Source organism: Hyperolius riggenbachi, chromosome 9 (assembly GCF_040937935.1).
Source record: "Hyperolius riggenbachi isolate aHypRig1 chromosome 9, aHypRig1.pri, whole genome shotgun sequence".
In the NCBI taxonomy this organism is placed as follows: domain Eukaryota; kingdom Metazoa; phylum Chordata; class Amphibia; order Anura; family Hyperoliidae; genus Hyperolius; species Hyperolius riggenbachi.
The window spans coordinates 68,121,395-68,141,588 of NC_090654.1; the positions used below are offsets into that span (position 1 = coordinate 68,121,395).

Sequence of the window (20,194 nt, forward strand, 5' to 3'; positions counted from 1 at the left end):
TAGAGTAAAGTAGTTTATGGCTGTAATTCCTTATCAGTAGTCTCACTGGGTCCTGACTGGAGAAAAACTGTTAAGGTGCCCATACATCAGGAGATCATGGGCAGATTCGACAAAGAGACAAATTGAACTCTAATCGAATCTGATTAGATAAATTTGTCTGTTAACCAAAGCTGCCCATATACTGCAGGCCAATTCCCGTCCGATTTAAGCATGAAATCTTAAGGGAATCGGCTGTGCCCACCGCGTCCGCCCCGCTGCTGCCCTCCTAATGTATAAATGTGCCCCCCCAGTGTGTGCATTTATGAATTACCTGTCCTCTAGCAGCCTCTGCGCGGTGTCCGTAACGTCCGAGCGGCTCTCTGTACACGCCACTGGCGCATAGTGTCTGGCGTTACACGCTGTGCGCTGGTGGCGTGTACGGAGGCTACCCGGAGGTTACAGACACCGTGAGGAGGCTGCTACAGGACAGGTAATGTATAAATGCACACACAAGTGGGCACATTTATACATTAAGGCGGCAGCGGCGGGGGTTTCGTGCTCATTTCAAAATCGGCCGCCATACCGCCGCACACCCGAGCAACCAACTTTCGGTCTTAAATGGGTTGTATCATCGATTGGGTCTGCACTTGACGGCACTGATTTTCAACCAATTCGATAATAATCGAATTGGTTGGTCAATGGACCGCCAAATAGCCTGATGTATGGGCACCTTTAGTTGCATAATACAATATTACCTCTTTCAGGCAGAGAAAGAAGAAAAGCAGTGCTTCTGTTTTTCTTCATGCACACAAATTGTGAAGCAGCCTATTGATTTCAATAGGCTGCAATTCTGAATTTAGATGTGTGCATGTGAACAGTGCTGCTCAAATCCGGATCCGGGAGATGCCCGGATAGTTGCTATCTGGATATCTCCCAGTAAACCTGTGCGGTGTGGGTGGGGGGGGGGGGGGGGGACAGGGGCCTTAAGGTATTCATTTTTTTCTGCTTTGTTTTACTCAAAGATGGTCTTTCATACCTTTTTTTTCTCAGAGATAATGTTGTCCTCAGTGTATCTTGTTTCTGGTGAGCCAGGGGCTGCATCCAAAGGTAATGATGTAGAGCCCCATAGAGTGCCATGGCAGATTTGTATGTCCCAGAATGCCAGTGGGATGAACATTGCGGAGCGGTCTAGGGTAGGGGGAAGAAGAGGAGACTGGTCAGGTGATCACACTTTTTCTAGGCAAAAACAGAAATTGAGAGACATTTGTATTGATACAGAAGAAAGGGACAGCATTGGCAAGCAAATCTGGATGCATGGAAGTCAGCTGTGTGCTAACCCTCTCTACTGGCACTAAATACAAAATAAGGGCTCGTTTCCATATAGTGCACTTTTATGTACACTTATGGAAATGCAATCGCAGGGACAGCAGACAGTGCATAGACTGCACTGTCTGCCATTACCATTCATGCACGGTGATTCAGCGCTGAATCGCTCATGGTTTGCTGCATTTCGGGGTGCTTTAGCCCGTCGCAAGCCCCGCTCATCCGCCGAGTGTGACGTGTAGCCACTGGGCTCTGCGCTTCAATGGAAAGAAGCCCTAAGGCTACACAACCATCAGCAGATGTCTATCTGGATCTGAAGTCACTAAATAAAATATAAGTAACCAGAAGGGGGCTACAGCAGCTACATATTACACACTCTACCTCCCTGTTATACCGGACTGTTATAAAAGTGAGGACACAATCAACAATAAAAAAGTTTATTTGCATTTTAAATTTTCAGTTGCGGGATCCTAGATACATTCTCTCATTTTCTGTCACATCAAGGGTCTTTAAAGGCGCTTCTCATTTTCCAACCTACCCAAAACTTAACGTGGATCCGAGATAAACTTTTACTCATTGCATAATTGTGTTCCTTTCATATAGTTTATGGGGCATTCCTCAAGCCAAATACTTTGTTTTGTTTTAATACTCTAAATTCCCTAAAACTAAACAGGCCTCGCCCACAGCTCCTATTGTGCCTTGGCACTGTAGCAAGGGCTTATGGGAGCTCAGTCTGGGCAGGAGGAGGAGGAGGTTGTTACTAGACATTGATTTCAGAGGTAGAGGGGAGGATGGAGGAGGAGAGGGGACTACATTTACACACAGGCAAGCTGATAGCATCTCCAGCCCTTAGCCTGTGACAATGTGACAAACAGAACATGGCTGCCCTAATTGTATCACAGGAATAAATAATCATAAACGTTTGAAGCTGTTTGCAGCTAGATATGCTGTGTAAACTATCTAAACTTTAGATAAGATATATAGACAAGTTACTTGTTATAGTTAGTTTTTCATCTCAGATCTGCTTTAAAGGACTTACGAGGCGAAGTTAAGAAAAAAAGTTAATCACCTGCCTCATCTTTTAAGGCACGGAGGACGCCGTCCGCGCCCCCTGTGCCGATCCGCCGGGTCTCCCCGCTCATTAACCCCCCGGGCCGGCTGCCGACCCCACGGCCCGGGTCGAGCTCTCCTGCCTCTCGTAAAATGGCCGCTTGCTCTGGCTGCGGCTGCGCAGTCCGCATAGCCGCGAGTGCGGCTGCGCAGCTCTAGGGCCATCCCCCCCGATCCACGCTATGCAGCCGCGGCCAGAGCAAGCGGCCATTTTACGAGAGGCAGGAGAGCCCGACCCGGGCCGTGGGGTCGGCAGCCGGCCCGGGGGGCTAATGAGCGGGGGGACCCGGCAGATCGGCACGGAGGGTGCGGACAGCGTCCTCCGTGCCTTAAAAGATGAGGCAGGTGATTAACTTTTTTTCTTAATTTCGCCTCGTCGTAAGTCCTTTAAAGAGGCACTTAAGCCTCAAACCTCATACTGCATGGAAGTAGTAAAATTGGCCAATCAGAATTGAAGCAGGTACAGTGAGTAGTCCTCATGCCCACTGCCCCCCCTCCACATTCACTTCCATCCCCCTCTGCTCTCTCCTAGGAGCCAGCAAAAGCTGATCTGGGTCAGCAGCAGTGCACAAGCGTTAGGCCTGGCAGCACACATCATTGCGCACAAGTCAATGACGCGCACCGCCGGGTAGAGCCGGGACAAGGTCCTTCAGCTCCCAAGGCAGAGACAGCAAAGTGCGCCCCTGCATCCCTCCCACCCCAGCCATCACACACTAATTGCTATTAGACTAAGAGGCGCCCCAGGGCCCCCAGCGTCCCCAACACCTTAATCTCTAGTTATCTGGCTTGCAGTCACTGCTATGTATGCCCTTTTGTTATTTCTTTGTGCTTCAAACACAATTGGGAATGACAGCTGAATGAATTGTGCACCCCCTCCTACACTGCGCCCTGAGGCTGGAGCCTCTTCAGCCTCTGCCTCGGCCCGGCCCTGCCGCCGGGCCTAGTGCCTGCCAACCCTGAAGCAGCTCCTGCTGGCATTTAGGAGAGAACAGACGGGGATAGAGTTGAATGGGGACACACATGCGTCTGTCGTTATCCGCTGTTTCAGTTTCAACTGACGATCATTATGTGTGTGCAGAGGCCGCAGATCGCTATTGCTCGGGCAAGAGTACAGTTCCGTCCGGTAGGATTTTTAACGATCCCCGATGCCCAAGCACAACCATTCACAATGCTTTTTACTAGCCCCACCCACTAATTAAAGCGCCTCCGTCATACGCCGATTGTCGTCCCCTCTGCCCTCCTCCATAGCAACAGAGCACATTGCTGGCCTCAAGGCTAGAGGCATGTCTGTACAACATCATTCCCCGAATTATTGCCCGAGGGATCGTTTCTCGATCTCTTATGGGCGACAATTCTCGCATGTGTGTACATAGCTTCAGCATATCGAAGCCATAGCAGCCACCTTGTGGAATATGAGCCAGCCCTACACACTGCCAGCTAAACTCCCCACCTCCCCTTCCCAAACTGCACCATAATATGGCTGAGCATCACCCCATACACAGACCTCAGGTATAATATCGCTCAGCATTGCGCCATACACAGACCTCAGGTATAATATCGCTCAGCATGGCTTCATACACAGACCTCAGGTATAATATCGCTCAGCATCACCCCATACACAGACCTCAGGTATAATATCGCTCAGTATCTCCCTATACACAGACCTCAGGTATAATATCGCTCAGCATCGCCCCATACACAGACCTCAGGTATAATATCGCTCAGTATCGCCCTATACACAGACCTCAGGTATAATATCGCTCAGCATCGCCCCATACAGAGACCTCAGGTATAATATCGCTCAGCATCACCCCATACACAGACCTCAGGTATAATATCGCTCAGCATGGCCCCATACACAGACCTCAGGTATAATATCGCTCAGCATCGCCCCATACACAGACCTCAGGTATAACATCGCTCAGCATCGCCCCATACACAGACCTCAGGTATAATATCGCTCAGCATCGCCCCATACACAGACCTCAGGTATAATATCGCTCAGCATCGCCCTATACACAGACCTCAGGTATAATATCGCTCAGCATCGCCCCATACACAGACCTCAGGTATAATATCGCTCAGCATTGCCCCATACACAGACCTCAGGTATAATATCGCTCAGCATCGCCCCATACACAGACCTCAGGTATAATATCGCTCAGCATCGCCCCATACACAGACCTCAGGTATAATATCGCTCAGCATCGCCCCATACAGAGACCTCAGGTATAATATCGCTCAGCATCGCCCCATACACAGACCTCAGGTATAATATCGCTCAGTATCGCCCTATACACAGACCTCAGGTATAATATCGCTCAGCATGGACCCATGCAGAGACCTCAGGTATAATATCGCTCAGCATCACCCCATACACAGACCTCAGGTATAATATCGCTCAGCATGGCCCCATACACAGACCTCAGGTATAATATCGCTCAGCATCGCCCCATACACAGACCTCAGATATAATATCGCTCAGCATCGCCCCATACACAGACCTCAGGTATAATATCGCTCAGCAACGCCCCATACACAGACCTCAGGTATAATATATCGCTCAGTATCGCCCTATACACAGACCTCAGGTATATTATCGCTCAGCATCGCCCCATACACAGACCTCAGGTATAATATCGCTCAGCATTGCCCCATACACAGACCTCAGGTATAATATCGCTCAGCATTGCCCCATACACAGACCTCAGGTATAATATCGCTCAGCATTGCCCCGTACACAGACCTCAGGTATAATATCGCTCAGCATCGCCCCATACACAGACCTCAGGTATAATATCGCTCAGCATCGCCCCATACACAGACCTCAGGTATAATATCGCTCAGCATCGCCCCATACACAGACCTCAGGTATAATATCGCTCAGCATCACCCCATACACAGACCTCAGGTATAATATCGCTCAGCATCGCCCCATACACAGACCTCAGGTATAATATCGCTCAGCATCGCCCCATACACAGACCTCAGGTATAATATCGCTCAGTATCGCCCTATACACAGACCTCAGGTATAATATCGCTCAGCATCGCCCCATACACAGACCTCAGGTATAATATCGCTCAGCATCGCCCCATACACAGACCTCAGGTATAATATCGCTCAGCATCGCCCCATACACAGACCTCAGGTATAATATCGCTCAGCATGGCCCTATACACAGACCTCAGGTATAATATCGCTCAGTATTGCCCCATACACAGACCTCAGGTATAATATCGCTCAGCATTGCCCCATACACAGACCTCAGGTATAATATCGCTCAGCATCGCCCCATACACAGACCTCAGGTATAATATCGCTCAGCATGGCCCTATACACAGACCTCAGGTATAATATCGCTCAGTATTGCCCCATACACAGACCTCAGGTATAATATCGCTGAGCATGGCCCTATACACAGACCTCAGGTATAATATCGCTCAGCATCGCCCCATACACAGACCTCAGGTATAATATCGCTCAGCATGGCCCTATACACAGACCTCAGGTATAATATCGCTCAGTATTGCCCCATACACAGACCTCAGGTATAATATCGCTCAGCATTGCCCCATACACAGACCTCAGGTATAATATCGCTCAGTATTGCCCCATACACAGACCTCAGGTATAATATCGCTCAGCATTGCCCCATACACAGACCTCAGGTATAATATCGCTCAGTATTGCCCCATACAGAGACCTCAGGTATAATATCGCTCAGCATCGCCCCATACACAGACCTCAGGTATAATATCGCTCAGTATCGCCCTATACACAGACCTCAGGTATAATATCGCTCAGCATCGCCCCATACAGAGACCTCAGGTAGAATATCGCTCAGCATCACCCCATACACAGACCTCAGGTATAATATCGCTCAGCATGGCCCCATACACAGACCTCAGGTATAATATCGCTCAGCATCGCCCCATACACAGACCTCAGGTATAATATCGCTCAGCATCGCCCCATACACAGACCTCAGGTATAATATCGCTCAGCATCGCCCCATACACAGACCTCAGGTATAATATATCGCTCAGTATCGCCCTATACACAGACCTCAGGTATATTATCGCTCAGCATCGCCCCATACACAGACCTCAGGTATAATATCGCTCAGCATTGCCCCATACACAGACCTCAGGTATAATATCGCTCAGCATTGCCCCGTACACAGACCTCAGGTATAATATCGCTCAGCATCGCCCCATACACAGACCTCAGGTATAATATCGCTCAGCATCGCCCCATACACAGACCTCAGGTATAATATCGCTCAGCATCGCCCCATACACAGACCTCAGGTATAATATCGCTCAGCATGGCCCTATACACAGACCTCAGGTATAATATCGCTCAGTATTGCCCCATACACAGACCTCAGGTATAATATCGCTCAGCATTGCCCCATACACAGACCTCAGGTATAATATCGCTCAGCATCGCCCCATACACAGACCTCAGGTATAATATCGCTCAGCATGGCCCTATACACAGACCTCAGGTATAATATCGCTCAGTATTGCCCCATACACAGACCTCAGGTATAATATCGCTGAGCATGGCCCTATACACAGACCTCAGGTATAATATCGCTCAGCATCGCCCCATACACAGACCTCAGGTATAATATCGCTCAGCATGGCCCTATACACAGACCTCAGGTATAATATCGCTCAGTATTGCCCCATACACAGACCTCAGGTATAATATCGCTCAGCATTGCCCCATACACAGACCTCAGGTATAATATCGCTCAGTATTGCCCCATACACAGACCTCAAGTATAATATCGCTCAGCATTGCCCCATACACAGACCTCAGGTATAATATCGCTCAGTATTGCCCCATACAGAGACCTCAGGTATAATATCGCTCAGCATCGCCCCATACACAGACCTCAGGTATAATATCGCTCAGTATCGCCCTATACACAGACCTCAGGTATAATATCGCTCAGCATCGCCCCATACAGAGACCTCAGGTATAATATCGCTCAGCATCACCCCATACACAGACCTCAGGTATAATATCGCTCAGCATGGCCCCATACACAGACCTCAGGTATAATATCGCTCAGCATCGCCCCATACACAGACCTCAGGTATAATATCGCTCAGCATCGCCCCATACACAGACCTCAGGTATAATATCGCTCAGCATCGCCCCATACACAGACCTCAGGTATAATATATCGCTCAGTATCGCCCTATACACAGACCTCAGGTATATTATCGCTCAGCATCGCCCCATACACAGACCTCAGGTATAATATCGCTCAGCATTGCCCCATACACAGACCTCAGGTATAATATCGCTCAGCATTGCCCCGTACACAGACCTCAGGTATAATATCGCTCAGCATTGCCCCATACACAGACCTCAGGTATAATATCGCTCAGCATCGCCCCATACACAGACCTCAGGTATAATATCGCTCAGCATCGCCCCATACACAGACCTCAGGTATAATATCGCTCAGCATCGCCCCATACACAGACCTCAGGTATAATATCGCTCAGCATCGCCCCATACACAGACCTCAGGTATAATATCGCTCAGCATCGCCCCATACACAGACCTCAGGTATAATATCGCTCAGCATCGCCCCATACACAGACCTCAGGTATAATATCGCTCAGTATCGCCCCATACACAGACCTCAGGTATAATATCGCTCAGCATCGCCCCATACACAGACCTCAGGTATAATATCGCTCAGCATGGCCCTATACACAGACCTCAGGTATAATATCGCTCAGTATTGCCCCATACACAGACCTCAGGTATAATATCGCTCAGCATTGCCCCATACACAGACCTCAGGTATAATATCGCTCAGCATCGCCCCATACACAGACCTCAGGTATAATATCGCTCAGCATGGCCCTATACACAGACCTCAGGTATAATATCGCTCAGTATTGCCCCATACACAGACCTCAGGTATAATATCGCTGAGCATGGCCCTATACACAGACCTCAGGTATAATATCGCTCAGCATCGCCCCATACACAGACCTCAGGTATAATATCGCTCAGCATGGCCCTATACACAGACCTCAGGTATAATATCGCTCAGTATTGCCCCATACACAGACCTCAGGTATAATATCGCTCAGCATTGCCCCATACACAGACCTCAGGTATAATATCGCTCAGTATTGCCCCATACACAGACCTCAGGTATAATATCGCTCAGTATCGCCCTATACACAGACCTCAGGTATAATATCGCTCAGCATCGCCCCATACAGAGACCTCAGGTATAATATCGCTCAGCATCACCCCATACACAGACCTCAGGTATAATATCGCTCAGCATGGCCCCATACACAGACCTCAGGTATAATATCGCTCAGCATCGCCCCATACACAGACCTCAGGTATAATATCGCTCAGCATTGCCCCGTACACAGACCTCAGGTATAATATCGCTCAGCATCGCCCCATACACAGACCTCAGGTATAATATCGCTCAGCATTGCCCCATACACAGACCTCAGGTATAATATCGCTCAGCATTGCCCCGTACACAGACCTCAGGTATAATATCGCTCAGCATTGCCCCGTACACAGACCTCAGGTATAATATCGCTCAGCATCGCCCCATACACAGACCTCAGGTATAATATCGCTCAGCATCGCCCCATACACAGACCTCAGGTATAATATCGCTCAGCATCGCCCCATACACAGACCTCAGGTATAATATCGCTCAGCATCGCCCCATACACAGACCTCAGGTATAATATCGCTCAGCATCGCCCCATACACAGACCTCAGGTATAATATCGCTCAGCATCGCCCCATACACAGACCTCAGGTATAATATCGCTCAGTATCGCCCCATACACAGACCTCAGGTATAATATCGCTCAGCATCGCCCCATACACAGACCTCAGGTATAATATCGCTCAGCATCGCCCCATACACAGACCTCAGGTATAATATCGCTCAGCATCGCCCCATACACAGACCTCAGGTATAATATCGCTCAGCATGGCCCTATACACAGACCTCAGGTATAATATCGCTCAGTATTGCCCCATACACAGACCTCAGGTATAATATCGCTCAGCATTGCCCCATACACAGACCTCAGGTATAATATCGCTCAGCATCGCCCCATACACAGACCTCAGGTATAATATCGATCAGCATCGCCCCATACACAGACCTCAGGTATAATATCGCTCAGCATCGCCCCATACACAGACCTCAGGTATAATATCGCTCAGCATGGCCCCATACACAGACCTCAGGTATAATATCGCTCAGTATTGCCCCATACACAGACCTCAGGTATAATATCGCTCAGCATTGCCCCATACACAGACCTCAGGTATAATATCGCTCAGTATTGCCCCATACACAGACCTCAGGTATAATATCGCTCAGCATCGCCCCATACACAGACCTCAGGTATAATATCGCTCAGCATCGCCCCATACACAGACCTCAGGTATAATATCGCTCAGCATGGCCCTATACACAGACCTCAGGTATAATATCGCTCAGGATTGCCCCATACACAGACCTCAGGTATAATATCCCTCAGCATTGCCCCATACACAGACCTCAGGTATAATATCGCTCAGTATTGCCCCATACACAGACCTCAGGTATAATATCGCTCAGTATTGCCCCATACACAGACCTCAGGTATAATATCGCTCAGTATTGCCCCATACACAGACCTCAGGTATAATATCGCTCAGCATTGCCCCATACACAGACCTCAGGTATAATATCGCTCAGTATTGCCCCATACAGAGACCTAAGGTATAATATCGCTCAGCATCGCCCCATACACAGACCTCAGGTATAATATCGCTCAGTATCGCCCTATACACAGACCTCAGGTATAATATCGCTCAGCATCGCCCCATACAGAGACCTCAGGTATAATATCGCTCAGCATCACCCCATACACAGACCTCAGGTATAATATCGCTCAGCATGGCCCCATACACAGACCTCAGGTATAATATCGCTCAGCATGGCCCCATACACAGACCTCAGGTATAATATCGCTCAGCATCGCCCCATACACAGACCTCAGGTATAATATCGCTCAGCATCGCCCCATACACAGACCTCAGGTATAATATCGCTCAGCATCGCCCCATACACAGACCTCAGGTATAATATATCGCTCAGTATCGCCCTATACACAGACCTCAGGTATATTATCGCTCAGCATCGCCCCATACACAGACCTCAGGTATAATATCGCTCAGCATTGCCCCATACACAGACCTCAGATATAATATCGCTCAGCATTGCCCCGTACACAGACCTCAGGTATAATATCGCTCAGCATTGCCCCGTACACAGACCTCAGGTATAATATCGCTCAGCATCGCCCCATACACAGACCTCAGGTATAATATCGCTCAGCACCGCCCCATACACAGACCTCAGGTATAATATCGCTCAGCATCGCCCCATACACAGACCTCAGGTATAATATCGCTCAGCATCGCCCCATACACAGACCTCAGGTATAATATCGCTCAGCATGGCCCTATACACAGACCTCAGGTATAATATCGCTCAGTATTGCCCCATACACAGATCTCAGGTATAATATCGCTGAGCATCGCCCCATACACAGACCTCAGGTATAATATCGCTCAGCATCGCCCTATACACAGACCTCAGGTATAATATCGCCCAGCATCGCCCCATACACAGACCTCAGGTATAATATCGCTCAGCATCGCCCCATACACAGACCTCAGGTATAATATCGCTCAGCATCGCCCCATACACAGACCTCAGGTATAATATCGCTCAGCATGGCCCTATACACAGACCTCAGGTATAATATCGCTCAGCATCGCCCCATACACAGACCTCAGGTATAATATCGCTGAGCATCGCCCCATACACAGACCTCAGGTATAATATCGCTCAGCATCGCCCTATACACAGACCTCAGGTATAATATCGCTCAGCATCGCCCCATACACAGACCTCAGGTATAATATCGCTCAGCATCGCCCCATACACAGACCTCAGGTATAATATCGCTCAGCATCGCCCCATACACAGACCTCAGGTATAATATCGCTCAGCATGGCCCTATACACAGACCTCAGGTATAATATCGCTCAGTATTGCCCCATACACAGACCTCAGGTATAATATCGCTCAGTATTGCCCCATACACAGACCTCAGGTATAATATCGTTCAGCATTGCCCCATACACAGACCTCAGGTATAATATCGTTCAGCATTGCCGCATACATAGACCTCAGGTATAATATCGCTCAGCATCGCCCCATACACAGACCTCAGGTATAATATCGCTCAGTATTGCCCCATACACAGACCTCAGGTATAATATCGCTCAGCATCGCCCCATACACAGACCTCAGGTATAATATCGCTCAGCATGGCCCCATACACGGACCTCAGGTATAATATCGCTCAGCATCGCCCCATACACGGACCTCAGGTATAATATCGCTCAGCATCGCCCCATACACAGACCTCAGGTATAATATCGCTCAGTATTGCCCCATACACAGACCTCAGGTATAATATCGCTCAGCATTGCCCCATACACAGACCTCAGGTATAATATCGCTCAGTATTGCCCCATACACAGACCTCAGGTATAATATCGTTCAGCATTGCCCCATACACTGACCTCAGGTATAATATCGTTCAGCATTGCCGCATACATAGACCTCAGGTATAATATCGCTCAGCATCGCCCCATACACAGACCTCAGGTATAATATCGCTCAGTATTGCCCCATACACAGACCTCAGGTATAATATCGCTCAGCATCACCCCATACACAGACCTCAGGTATAATATCGCTCAGCATGGCCCCATACACAGACCTCAGGTATAATATCGCTCAGCATCGCCCCATACACAGACCTCAGGTATAATATCGCTCAGCATCGCCCCATTCACAGACCTCAGGTATAATATCGCTCAGCATCGCCCCATACACAGACCTCAGGTATAATATCGCTCAGCATCGCCCCATACACAGACCTCAGGTATAATATCGCTCAGCATCGCCCCATACACAGACCTCAGGTATAATATCGCTCAGCATCGCCCCATACACAGACCTCAGGTATAATATCGCTCAGCATCGCCCCATACACAGACCTCAGGTATAATATCGCTCAGCATCGCCCCATACACAGACCTCAGGTATAATATCGCTCAGTATCGCCCCATACACAGACCTCAGGTATAATATCGCTCAGCATCGCCCCATACACAGACCTCAGGTATAATATCGCTCAGCATCGCCCCATACACAGACCTCAGGTATAATATCGCTCAGCATCGCCCCATACACAGACCTCAGGTATAATATCGCTCAGCATGGCCCTATACACAGACCTCAGGTATAATATCGCTCAGTATTGCCCCATACACAGACCTCAGGTATAATATCGCTCAGCATTGCCCCATACACAGACCTCAGGTATAATATCGCTCAGCATCGCCCCATACACAGACCTCAGGTATAATATCGCTCAGCATGGCCCTATACACAGACCTCAGGTATAATATCGCTCAGTATTGCCCCATACACAGACCTCAGGTATAATATCGCTGAGCATGGCCCTATACACAGACCTCAGGTATAATATCGCTCAGCATCGCCCCATACACAGACCTCAGGTATAATATCGCTCAGCATGGCCCTATACACAGACCTCAGGTATAATATCGCTCAGTATTGCCCCATACACAGACCTCAGGTATAATATCGCTGAGCATGGCCCTATACACAGACCTCAAGTATAATATCGCTCAGCATCGCCCCATACACAGACCTCAGGTATAATATCGCTCAGCATGGCCCTATACACAGACCTCAGGTATAATATCGCTCAGTATTGCCCCATACACAGACCTCAGGTATAATATCGCTCAGCATTGCCCCATACACAGACCTCAGGTATAATATCGCTCAGTATTGCCCCATACACAGACCTCAGGTATAAAATCGCTCAGCATTGCCCCATACACAGACCTCAGGTATAATATCGCTCAGTATTGCCCCATACAGAGACCTCAGGTATAATATCGCTCAGCATCGCCCCATACACAGACTTCAGGTATAATATCGCTCAGTATCGCCCTATACACAGACCTCAGGTATAATATCGCTCAGCATCGCCCCATACAGAGACCTCAGGTATAATATCGCTCAGCATCGCCCCATACACAGACCTCAGGTATAATATCGCTCAGCATGGCCCCATACACAGACCTCAGGTATAATATCGCTCAGCATCGCCCCATACACAGACCTCAGGTATAATATCGCTCAGCATCGCCCCATACACAGACCTCAGGTATAATATCGCTCAGCATCGCCCCATACACAGACCTCAGGTATAATATCGCTCAGCATCGCCCCATACACAGATCTCAGGTATAATATCGCTGAGCATCGCCCCATACACAGACCTCAGGTATAATATCGCTCAGCATCGCCCTATACACAGACCTCAGGTATAATATCGCTCAGCATCGCCCCATACACAGACCTCAGGTATAATATCGCTCAGCATCGCCCCATACACAGACCTCAGGTATAATATCGCTCAGCATCGCCCCATACACAGACCTCAGGTATAATATCGCTCAGCATGGCCCTATACACAGACCTCAGGTATAATATCGCTCAGTATTGCCCCATACACAGACCTCAGGTATAATATCGCTCAGTATTGCCCCATACACAGACCTCAGGTATAATATCGTTCAGCATTGCCCCATACACAGACCTCAGGTATAATATCGTTCAGCATTGCCGCATACATAGACCTCAGGTATAATATCGCTCAGCATCGCCCCATACACAGACCTCAGGTATAATATCGCTCAGTATTGCCCCATACACAGACCTCAGGTATAATATCGCTCAGCATCGCCCCATACACAGACCTCAGGTATAATATCGCTCAGCATGGCCCCATACACAGACCTCAGGTATAATATCGCTCAGCATCGCCCCATACACGGACCTCAGGTATAATATCGCTCAGCATCGCCCCATACACAGACCTCAGGTATAATACCGCTCAGTATTGCCCCATACACAGACCTCAGGTATAATATCGCTCAGCATTGCCCCATACACAGACCTCAGGTATAATATCGCTCAGTATTGCCCCATACACAGACCTCAGGTATAATATCGTTCAGCATTGCCCCATACACAGACCTCAGGTATAATATCGTTCAGCATTGCCGCATACATAGACCTCAGGTATAATATCGCTCAGCATCGCCCCATACACAGACCTCAGGTATAATATCGCTCAGTATTGCCCCATACACAGACCTCAGGTATAATATCGCTCAGCATCACCCCATACACAGACCTCAGGTATAATATCGCTCAGCATGGCCCCATACACAGACCTCAGGTATAATATCGCTCAGCATCGCCCCATACACAGACCTCAGGTATAATATCGCTCAGCATCGCCCCATACACAGACCTCAGGTATAATATCGCTCAGCATCGCCCCATACACAGACCTCAGGTATAATATCGCTCAGCATCGCCCCATACACAGACCTCAGGTATAATATCGCTCAGCATCGCCCCATACACAGACTTCAGGTATAATATCGCTCAGCATCGCCCCATACACAGACCTCAGGTATAATATCGCTCAGCATCGCCCCATACACAGACCTCAGGTATAATATCGCTCAGCATCGCCCCATACACAGACCTCAGGTATAATATCGCTCAGTATTGCCCCATACACAGACCTCAGGTATAATATCGCTCAGCATCACCCCATACACAGACCTCAGGTATAATATCGCTCAGCATGGCCCCATACACAGACCTCAGGTATAATATCGCTCAGCATCGCCCCATACACAGACCTCAGGTATAATATCGCTCAGCATCGCCCCATACACAGACCTCAGGTATAATATCGCTCAGCATCGCCCCATACACAGACCTCAGGTATAATATCGCTCAGCATCGCCCCATACACAGACCTCAGGTATAATATCGCTCAGCATCGCCCCATACACAGACCTCAGGTATAATATCGCTCAGCATCGCCCCATACACAGACCTCAGGTATAATATCGCTCAGCATCGCCCCATACACAGACCTCAGGTATAATATCGCTCAGCATCGCCCCATACACAGACCTCAGGTATAATATCGCTCAGTATCGCCCCATACACAGACCTCAGGTATAATATCGCTCAGCATCGCCCCATACACAGACCTCAGGTATAATATCGCTCAGCATCGCCCCATACACAGACCTCAGGTATAATATCGCTCAGCATCGCCCCATACACAGACCTCAGGTATAATATCGCTCAGCATGGCCCCATACACAGACCTCAGGTATAATATCGCTCAGTATTGCCCCATACACAGACCTCAGGTATAATATCGCTCAGCATTGCCCCATACACAGACCTCAGGTATAATATCGCTCAGCATCGCCCCATACACAGACCTCAGGTATAATATCGCTCAGCATGGCCCTATACACAGACCTCAGGTATAATATCGCTCAGTATTGCCCCATACACAGACCTCAGGTATAATATCGCTGAGCATGGCCCTATACACAGACCTCAGGTATAATATCGCTCAGCATCGCCCCATACACAGACCTCAGGTATAATATCGCTCAGCATGGCCCTATACACAGACCTCAGGTATAATATCGCTCAGTATTGCCCCATACACAGACCTCAGGTATAATATCGCTGAGCATGGCCCTATACACAGACCTCAGGTATAATATCGCTCAGCATCGCCCCATACACAGACCTCAGGTATAATATCGCTCAGCATGGCCCTATACACAGACCTCAGGTATAATATCGCTCAGTATTGCCCCATACACAGACCTCAGGTATAATATCGCTCAGTATCGCCCTATACACAGACCTCAGGTATAATATCGCTCAGCATCGCCCCATACAGAGACCTCAGGTATAATATCGCTCAGCATCACCCCATACACAGACCTCAGGTATAATATCGCTCAGCATGGCCCCATACACAGACCTCAGGTATAATATCGCTCAGCATCGCCCCATACACAGACCTCAGGTATAATATCGCTCAGCATCGCCCCATACACAGACCTCAGGTATAATATCGCTCAGCATCGCCCCATACACAGACCTCAGGTATAATATCGCTCAGCATCGCCCCATACACAGATCTCAGGTATAATATCGCTGAGCATCGCCCCATACACAGACCTCAGGTATAATATCGCTCAGCATCGCCCTATACACAGACCTCAGGTATAATATCGCTCAGCATCGCCCCATACACAGACCTCAGGTATAATATCGCTCAGCATCGCCCCATACACAGACCTCAGGTATAATATCGCTCAGCATCGCCCCATACACAGACCTCAGGTATAATATCGCTCAGCATGGCCCTATACACAGACCTCAGGTATAATATCGCTCAGTATTGCCCCATACACAGACCTCAGGTATAATATCGCTCAGTATTGCCCCATACACAGACCTCAGGTATAATATCGTTCAGCATTGCCCCATACACAGACCTCAGGTATAATATCGTTCAGCATTGCCGCATACATAGACCTCAGGTATAATATCGCTCAGCATCGCCCCATACACAGACCTCAGGTATAATATCGCTCAGTATTGCCCCATACACAGACCTCAGGTATAATATCGCTCAGCATCGCCCCATACACAGACCTCAGGTATAATATCGCTCAGCATGGCCCCATACACAGACCTCAGGTATAATATCGCTCAGCATCGCCCCATACACGGACCTCAGGTATAATATCGCTCAGCATCGCCCCATACACAGACCTCAGGTATAATATCGCTCAGTATTGCCCCATACACAGACCTCAGGTATAATATCGCTCAGCATTGCCCCATACACAGACCTCAGGTATAATATCGCTCAGCATGGCCCCATACACAGACCTCAGGTATAATATCGCTCAGCATCGCCCCATACACGGACCTCAGGTATAATATCGCTCAGCATCGCCCCATACACAGACCTCAGGTATAATATCGCTCAGTATTGCCCCATACACAGACCTCAGGTATAATATCGCTCAGCATCGCCCCATACACAGACCTCAGGTATAATATCGCTCAGTATTGCCCCATACACAGACCTCAGGTATAATATCGCTCAGCATCACCCCATACACAGACCTCAGGTATAATATCGCTCAGCATGGCCCCATACACAGACCTCAGGTATAATATCGCTCAGCATCGCCCCATACACAGACCTCAGGTATAATATCGCTCAGCATCGCCCCATACACAGACCTCAGGTATAATATCGCTCAGCATCGCCCCATTCACAGACCTCAGGTATAATATCGCTCAGCATCGCCCCATACACAGACCTCAGGTATAATATCGCTCAGCATCGCCCCATACACAGACCTCAGGTATAATATCGCTCAGCATCGCCCAATACACAGACCTCAGGTATAATATCGCTCAGCATCGCCCCATACACAGACCTCAGGTATAATATCGCTCAGCATCGCCCCATACACAGACCTCAGGTATAATATCGCTCAGTATCGCCCCATACACAGACCTCAGGTATAATATCGCTCAGCATCGCCCCATACACAGACCTCAGGTATAATATCGCTCAGCATCGCCCCATACACAGACCTCAGGTATAATATCGCTCAGCATCGCCCCATACACAGACCTCAGGTATAATATCGCTCAGCATGGCCCCATACACAGACCTCAGGTATAATATCGCTCAGTATTGCCCCATACACAGACCTCAGGTATAATATCGCTGAGCATGGCCCTATACACAGACCTCAGGTATAATATCGCTCAGCATCGCCCCATACACAGACCTCAGGTATAATATCGCTCAGCATGGCCCTATACACAGACCTCAGGTATAATATCGCTCAGTATTGCCCCATACACAGACCTCAGGTATAATATCGCTGAGCATGGCCCTATACACAGACCTCAGGTATAATATCGCTCAGCATCGCCCCATACACAGACCTCAGGTATAATATCGCTCAGCATGGCCCTATACACAGACCTCAGGTATAATATCGCTCAGTATTGCCCCATACACAGACCTCAGGTATAATATCGCTCAGCATTGCCCCATACACAGACCTCAGGTATAATATCGCTCAGTATTGCCCCATACACAGACCTCAGGTATAAAATCGCTCAGCATTGCCCCATACACAGACCTCAGGTATAATATCGCTCAGTATTGCCCCATACAGAGACCTCAGGTATAATATCGCTCAGCATCGCCCCATACACAGACTTCAGGTATAATATCGCTCAGTATCGCCCTATACACAGACCTCAGGTATAATATCGCTCAGCATCGCCCCATACAGAGACCTCAGGTATAATATCGCTCAGCATCACCCCATACACAGACCTCAGGTATAATATCGCTCAGCATGGCCCCATACACAGACCTCAGGTATAATATCGCTCAGCATCGCCCCATACACAGACCTCAGGTATAATATCGCTCAGCATCGCCCCATACACAGACCTCAGGTATAATATCGCTCAGCATCGCCCCATACACAGACCTCAGGTATAATATCGCTCAGCATCGCCCCATACACAGATCTCAGGTATAATATCGCTGAGCATCGCCCCATACACAGACCTCAGGTATAATATCGCTCAGCATCGCCCTATACACAGACCTCAGGTATAATATCGCTCAGCATCGCCCCATACACAGACCTCAGGTATAATATCGCTCAGCATCGCCCCATACACAGACCTCAGGTATAATATCGCTCAGCATCGCCCCATACACAGACCTCAGGTATAATATCGCTCAGCATGGCCCTATACACAGACCTCAGGTATAATATCGCTCAGTATTGCCCCATACACAGACCTCAGGTATAATATCGCTCAGTATTGCCCCATACACAGACCTCAGGTATAATATCGTTCAGCATTGCCCCATACACAGACCTCAGGTATAATATCGTTCAGCATTGCCGCATACATAGACCTCAGGTATAATATCGCTCAGCATCGCCCCATACACAGACCTCAGGTATAATATCGCTCAGTATTGCCCCATACACAGACCTCAGGTATAATATCGCTCAGCATCGCCCCATACACAGACCTCAGGTATAATATCGCTCAGCATGGCCCCATACACAGACCTCAGGTATAATATCGCTCAGCATCGCCCCATACACGGACCTCAGGTATAATATCGCTCAGCATCGCCCCATACACAGACCTCAGGTATAATATCGCTCAGTATTGCCCCATACACAGACCTCAGGTATAATATCGCTCAGCATTGCCCCATACACAGACCTCAGGTATAATATCGCTCAGTATTGCCCCATACACAGACCTCAGGTATAATATCGTTCAGCATTGCCCCATACACAGACCTCAGGTATAATATCGTTCAGCATTGCCGCATACATAGACCTCAGGTATAATATCGCTCAGCATCGCCCCATACACAGACCTCAGGTATAATATCGCTCAGTATCGCCCCATACACAGACCTCAGGTATAATATCGCTCAGCATCACCCCATACACAGACCTCAGGTATAATATCGCTCAGCATGGCCCCATACACAGACCTCAGGTATAATATCGCTCAGCATCGCCCCATACACAGACCTCAGGTATAATATCGCTCAGCATCGCCCCATACACAGACCTCAGGTATAATATCGCTCAGCATCGCCCC

The 20,194-nt window shown here is 48.6% G+C and overlaps 1 long non-coding RNA gene across 1 annotated transcript in view; it reads right to left on the reverse strand.

Annotated features, from left to right (window-relative positions):
* The window catches only part of LOC137531624 (uncharacterized), a 473,661-nt gene that overhangs the window by 368,628 nt on the left and 84,839 nt on the right, over positions 1–20,194 (reverse strand). The window contains exon 2 of the long non-coding RNA XR_011023685.1: positions 1,016–1,167. This is a non-coding gene — a long non-coding RNA (uncharacterized lncRNA). The remainder of the gene's footprint in view (positions 1–1,015; positions 1,168–20,194) is intronic.